The sequence below is a fragment of the Zalophus californianus genome, chromosome 11 (assembly GCF_009762305.2).
Source record: "Zalophus californianus isolate mZalCal1 chromosome 11, mZalCal1.pri.v2, whole genome shotgun sequence".
NCBI classification, from domain to species: domain Eukaryota; kingdom Metazoa; phylum Chordata; class Mammalia; order Carnivora; family Otariidae; genus Zalophus; species Zalophus californianus.
The window spans coordinates 748,103-755,766 of record NC_045605.1 but is presented as its reverse complement, the minus strand read 5'-3'; the positions used below and the strand labels follow the sequence as shown (position 1 = coordinate 755,766).

The following is a 7,664-nucleotide window of genomic DNA, read 5'->3' as shown; positions in this document are numbered from 1 at the left end:
GCCAGTTGTTAAACATGCATTAGCACAATGCTGCACCTCTCTTCTGAGCTGATAATCCAACAGAATGTAAAGGTGAAAACTGTCCACTTGCCTCTGGTTACACATGCCCGTGTATGTATGAAAGGTGGGTTACAGACACTCCTAGACTGTTTGGGACAAGAGCCTCAGACTCACGCTGTCCAGTGGAAATATGTGAGCCACATATATACTTTAAAATTTTCTAGTAGCCATATTTTTTAAAAAGTAAAAAGAGTGAAACTGTCATTATATATTTTATTTAAACTAATATATCCAGATTATTATCATTTCAACATGTAATCAATACAAAAATATTTTGCTTTTTAATACATTTTCAAGATCCATATGTATTTTATGCTTAATGGCACATCTCAATTCAGATGCTAAATTTAGGAATTAGGAAGATGGTGGAGTAGGAGGACCCTAGACTCACCTCATCCCATGAACACAACTAGATAACTACCAAATCATCCTAAATACCCCAGAAATCGACCTGAAGACTGATAGAACAAACTCCATCACTAAAGAGAGAGAAGAGGCCACATCAAAGAAAGTAGGAAGTGTGGAGACACAGTTTGGGGAAGAAAGGGATTGTAGCCACCATCACAGCGAGGGAGCTGGGGTCACAGAGAAGAGTAAGACAGACTAGCCCACAGGGGAGCACGTGGGAAAACGAGTCCCCAAAGCCATTTGCTGGGAAAAAGAGAGGGGCTGATTTTTGTGAGTTCTTGCAACCAGCGGGGCTTCGAGCCTGGAGTTCCAAAGGTCAGCAGGCTGGGCTTGGGGAGAGCCCAGAGGGCACTGCGCTACTCCTGGAGAGAAGACAGAGCAAACAGCCTGCAGACGTACACTGTGGAAACGGCGATCTGAAGCGCACCTGGGGCACACAGTAAGGAGGTTATGTGCTCATCTCCCAGTGTCCCAGAGAGACAGCGTTCATACAGAGACCCCTGTGTAAACCAACCCCCCAACCCCCACACTCCAATGGAACCCCTCCACCCAGTCACCCTTGCCTCAGTCCCAGAGCAGCAGGTCCTTCCCCCAAGACTGGCCCAAACCCTTGCTTACACCACGTCTCCCAACCTGGGAGTTTTGCTGGGCTTCTGCTCCAGTAGTGATGGCAACAGGCCTCATTCCACAACAGACCAGAGCATCCTTAGTAACCTTGCCACATTCAGGTCAAGGACCAGACACTGCCCACAACAAGTAAACAGCCTCTGCAGACGACTGGCCTGATGGATAAAGCAGGCAGGACACAACAGCAGCACACATGCAGCACACCCAGGAGACACTCCTGGAAGGGCCAGACCCTAGGGAACAGGGGACACCATACAGCAGGGCACTACAGGGCCTCTTCTTCATAAGGTCATCACCCTCAAGTGCAGAAGACAGCTCACTTTTCTAACACAGAGAGGCAGACAAAATGAGGAAACAGAGAAATTTATGAGATGAAAGACAAGGTCACAGCCAGAAATCTAAGCAAAACAGATATAAGTAACATGCCTGATAGAGAATTTAAGTAATAATCATAGGACACTCACTGGACTTGAGAAAAGAGTGGAAGACCTAAGTGAGACCCATAACACAGAGATAAGGAATAACAAAGCAGAGATACAGGGCTCAATAAACGAAATGAGAAACACTCTTGACAGAATGAAGGAATGACGGAATGAACATCAGGCTAGAAGAAGCAGAGGAATGAACTCATGACTGAGAAGAAAGAGTAATGGAAAGTTATCAAGCTGAACAAAAGAGAGAAAAAAGAATTAAGCAAAACGAGCATAGACATAGCGAACTCAGTGACTCCATCAAATGTAATAATATTTGTATAACCTGAGTCCCAGAAGAAGAAAAGAAAAGCAGAAAATTTATGTGAAGAAATAATAGCAGAAAACTTCCCTAATCTGGGGAAGGAAACAGAAATCCAGATCCAGGACGCACAGAGAACCCCCAACAAAATCAAAAAAAGCAGATTCACATGAAGACATAATGTAATTAAAATGGCAAAAGTAGTGATAAAGAAAAAATTTCAAAAGCAGCAAGACAAAAGAAGACACGTACGTACAAGGGAAACCCCATTAGGCTAGCAGGGGATTTTTTAGCAGAAACTTGGCGGGCCAGAAGAGAGTGGCATGAGATATTCACAGTGCTGAATGGGAAAAAGCTGCGGCCAATACTCTATCCAGCAAGGCTGTCATTCAGAAGAGAAGGAAAGATAAACAGTCTCCCAGATGCAAAATTTACATCAAAATACTTGAACTCTATTAGATTTCAAAAAAATTCATAGTTGAAAAAGTAGAATCACATACCCAAGTTGTTCCAAACATACTTAAAACTTTCAAATAACTAAACCAAATATGAAGTTTATTTTCTTTTAATATTTGCATTCACAGTGACAAAACTTACTCAGCTTTTCTAAAAATTGATTTGACTTTGAGGGAAAAGCATATCCTGTGGTCATCACGCTTTGCAGTTCAGTCTGGGAGTGTATAGCGCCAACACCAAACAAGGAATTGCATTCTCTGCAATCACGGACCCTATAAGATTTGGATATGTTCTTCATATTTGAGTGAATTTATAGTGGGTTCAGCAGTATGCTACAGTTTTTAGGATTATATAAGAAAATTGGCAAATTGGTATTTTTTGTGTTGTTTAGTGTGAGAAAACAACATTGCTACATATGCTAAAAGATGGCAGACTTGTACAACATGTCACATTAGCTCCCACTTCAGAAGAACTAACCATTGCTGGCGTGACTGTTACAGCTTTCAGTCTGGGTGGACAGGTCAAGTTGGAAGAGTGTGGGACGACCTTCCTGCCACCAGGTGGAAGGGTAGTGCAGACCATGAAAGGCTGTTAGAATCCAAAGAATTTTGGAGCACCTGGGTGGCTCAGTCGTTAAGTGTCTGCCTTCGGCTCAGGTCGTGATCCCAGGGTCCTGGGATCGAGCCCCGCATCGGGCTCCCTGCTCCGCGGGAAGCCTGCTTCTCCCTCTCCCACTCCCTCTGCTTATATTCCCTCTCTCGCTGTGTCTCTCTCTGTCAAATAAATAAATAAAATAAAATAAAAAGAATTTGATTCACTAATGATAGATGAAACCACTGCTAATGTGCCTACAGGGATTCTCGGGAATGAGATCGACAGACATGAAGCCGTCATTGAAGACAGGTTATGGGAGATGTTCGGTTTATATGCTCAGACAACAGGCAAGGGCAGTGTATCTCAGAAAGAACTGAATGCCCAATCCTTACAAGTTTTTGTATGCAGTGTGCTCAAAAGACAAGGTTACAGAGAAGGTTTCCACTGGATGACATGGTACCCTGGTTAACACTGAGCTACCTTAGTTCCAGGTCCAGCCATCTGGGTCTACTCAGAGATTTGATCTCGTACCATGGACACCTTGAATTCCATAGATTTTTGTTGATGACAAAACATGTTTTATAGATTACTAACATTATATCAAACTTAAGTGAGAATTGAAAACTGATTCAAGTAAGTTTGAATATCATGTTAGCTTTCTAATTCCATGAAAATAGTTTTTACAGTTTATAACCTGACATTACCCCCAGCACCATTTATAAAGAGTAACTTTCCAGCAGTACATTTGAAACACTTTTAACAAACAAAACTATAAGTATAAACCATAGTTAAAAGCTCATGTTAAAATATGTATTCACTCTCTTTGAACTAGTTTTTAAATTTTAGATTACATGTACACCTATCTTAAGTATACAGTTAATAATTAGTTTGATTGAGGGTGGTGCAGTCGGTTAAGCCTCTGACTCCTGGTTTTGGCTCAGGTCCTGATCTCAGGGTTATGAGATCGAGCCCCGAGTCAGGCTCTGCGCTCAGTGGGGAGTCTGCTTGAGATTCTCCCTCTCCCTCTCCCTCTGCCCTCTCCCCTGCACATGCACGCTGTCTCTCTAAAATAAATACATCTTTAAATAATAATAATAATTTGATGATTGCACAATGCCTTACAGTTCTCAAAAATATTTTTTCTTATGCAAATGACATGCAGTAAAAACAAACTCTCATGTTTGGCACCCTTAAAAGAAAAAGGATATCAATTTCAAAACTATGTCTGTCACAGTTTTGTAAATTCACTAATGTGACAGTTCACTGCATACAATGAAAAGCGATTCCACATTGGTGCAAGGGTATGAACTTCCATTTATAAGACGAATAAATCCTAAGGATCTGATGTGCAGTGTGGGATCACAGTTAACAATACTGTATTGATGGGGCACCTGGGTGGCTCAGTCATTTGAGCTCCTGACTCTTGATTCTGCTGGCTCAGGTCATGATCTCAGGGTTATGAGATCGAGCCTCGCTTTGGGCTCCATGCTCAGCACAGAGTCTGTTTGCCCCTCTCCTTCTGCTCCTCCCCCAGCTCATGCTCTCTCTCTCTCTTTTAAATAAATAAAATCTTTAAAAAAAAGCAATACTGTATCATATGCTTGTAAGTCACTAAGAGAGTAGATCTTAAATGTTCTCAACACCTACCACCCCCCAAAAAAGGAAGTGAATGAAGGGATGGATGTGTTAACTAACCTTATTGTACACAATCATCACGTTGTACACCTTAAACTTACACAATATTATATGTCAAGTACATCTCAATAAAGCTGGGGTTAAAACAAAAGAAAAGCAACTCTAAATTTAGTATTAATAACAGTGTTTACTTTTTTTAAGTAGGCTCCACACCCAGTCTGGAGGCCAATATGGGGCTTGAACTCAGGACCTCAAGATCAAGACCTGAGCTGAGATCAAGAGTCAAGATGCTTAACCAACTGGGCCACCCAGATGCCCCTTTATAGTTTTTTTTTTTCCAGCCAATTACATAACCCTGTTGATTATGGTTAAAATATTCTACGTATTAGTTCATGTTAGAAAAATGTGTAAAGCCATTATTGACTTACACTATGAAAAATTTCAGTATCTATGTTAATTCTCATACCTATAGAGCTAGGTTCCAAATAAGCTTTTCTGTTGCTTGGAGCTTCAAGGTTTGCTTGCCCAAATGCAGTGTGAGATGAGTGAGAACACAGAAATCATGCCGCCAACTTTTGTCTTTGATAACTGAAAAATCAGCAGACATTCTTTTGTTTCAAGAAAATCTTGAACTGGTCATGGGAATAAAAGGCACAGCACAAGAAACATAGTGATGTTATAATAGTGTTTTTGGTGACAGATGGTAGTTACGTTGAGGTGAGCACAGTGCAATGTACCAATGTGTCCAATCACTATGCTGTACACCTGAAACTAACATAATATTGTGTGTCAACTATACTCAAATTAAAAAAATATTTTAAAAAAGAAAATCTTGAATTGGAGTTACCAATAACGTAAATCTCTGTAAAAATCTCTTACAAGTCAACCAATGGACATCGATAAACAACACAAGACCATCCCATTCGGTGTCTTCTACTTCCTGCAACAGTTCCATCAAGTGAGGCTGATTCGTAGCATTTGTACGTATGGATTGAACAATTTTAATAACTATCCATGACACTTTCCATGAGTCTGACTCAGAAAACTGAGCAAAAAAATATTTTCAATATGGATCACATGGTGAAACAAAGCAATGAGGGAAACATCAGTGTCTTGTTTTAAAATTCCTACAAATCTACACTTTTGACCTAATAAACTGAAGCTGTTAGATAGAAACTAATATTTTTCCATATTTATATGAAATTTTTTGATAGTCATGAAAGTTTCAAATATATCTATGTCAGAGTTTGACTTTTTAGTCTGTGAGTTAAGAATACTTCTTCATAAATTTGGAAGTCCTTCAAGATGAAATATACCCAAAGTATCAATTGGGCATGACTCATCTAAAACTAAAAAAAAAAAAAAGTGTGTGCAATCTTACAAATTTTGAATCAATTGATCTTCGAAATTCTTTAAAAAGGCTTGTGCTCTATGGGCAATGATTCGGTGATTCCTCTGAAGACAGTTTGCTTTTTGTAAAATATGATTTTTACTCTTTTCCCAATAATTTTATAACAACATTTCGATCACTGACGTAATAATTGCTTTGACCATGTTGCCATCTAGAAATTACTTTCTCGGGGCGCCTGGCCAGCTCCGTTAGGAGGGCACGTGACTCTTGATTCCAGGGTCGTGAGTTGGAGCCCCACGTTGGGTGTAGAGATTACTTTAAAAAAATAACAAGGGCACCTGGGTGGCTCAGTTGGTTAAGCAACTGCCTTTGGCTCCGGTCATGATCCTGGAGTCCTGGGATCGAGTCCCATATCGGGCTCCTTGCTCAGCGGGGAGCCTGCTTCTCCCTCTGACCCTTCCCCCGCTCATGTGCTCTCTCTCTCTCTCTCATTCTTGCTCTCTCAAATGAATAAATAAATAAAATCCTTAAAAATAAATAAATAAAAGTAAAAATATAACAAATAAACTTTAAAGATGATTTTCTTTCCTGGGCAAGAATCTAAGCCATTTAACATCCAGCTCAACTGTAAGCTCAGATCCGGTTAAATGCAATTTTTAAAAATTGTATTGGATATTTATTTCTGATTTCAGGAAACAATTTTATTCTTTTCAAAACTTTTGTGACTATTAAGAGGAAACATCAAACTCACTACATAGCTGCAGAAAATGTCCCTAATGTCATGTACTTTATTATTTTAGGGAAAATGTACACATCAAGCAAACAGCTTTTTCATTTTGCTTTGCACAACAAACGGCTATTGCCGTTCATTGTGAAATTTGAGGCCTATCTTTTATCAGCCATTTTTTTTTCTTTCCTGCTCTGGTTGTGGGACTGGCTTCTACATGTCTATTTGATTCTACATCATTAGTATGCCCTAGTTTTAAACTTAAAATTTTGTCAGTACTTAAATTTAAAATTAGAATAATATAATTAAAATAATAAGTATACCCATCTATTTACCAATTTACATAGCTATCACTCTAACCCGTGTGGTCTGCATAAACATCCAGATAATCACATCACAATATCACACTGTTGTGTAAGAAACATCATTTTGATCATTTTGTTGACACCGGCCAGATTGGTGATGTATTTACGTGGAATACAAGAAGACACCTGCCCAAAATGCACACAACACCATGATTCAACACTTAAACTGAAATGCACTCCTATCAAAACAATAGGGTTGTAGGTAATGGAAAAAAAATATCCTACACTGGTTCAATTTAAATTTTTCAATATAAGTTAAAATGAAACTGAAATTAAAAATTCAGAGCTTCAGGGGTGATAGCCACCTGTCGAGCACTCAGAAGCCCCCGTACCCAGCAGTAACGGAATCGGACACGAGAGCCTGATGCCATACTTGCTGGTCCTGCCTCGCTCTGGAACCCCAGTGTTGACCTGCTTGCTATGCGTTCCATTCTTTATGCTTCCTGATGGACACTCACTCGACTCCTCTCGCCGTCCCTCACTGCTCTCCACTAAGACCCCTGCACGCTGCCTTTGGCTTTTTGGCCCCCTCTTCAAGCAGCGGTTACTTGGTCCAGCCCGACCCCCCTGCCAGGTTTTGGCGGGAACAGGATGGGACAAATGTGTGTAAGAACACAGAGGTTAAGGGCGCCTGGGTGGCTCAGTTGGTTAAGCGTCTGTCTTCCGCTCAGGTCATGATCCTAGAGTCCCGGGATCGAGTCCTGCATCG

The 7,664-nt window shown here is 40.4% G+C and overlaps 1 pseudogene; it reads left to right on the top strand.

The window, feature by feature from the left end:
• The first annotated feature begins 2,570 nt into the window (after window positions 1-2,570).
• On the top strand, window positions 2,571-3,346 carry LOC113913755 (annotated as a pseudogene).
• Window positions 3,347-7,664: the final 4,318 nt, after the last annotated feature.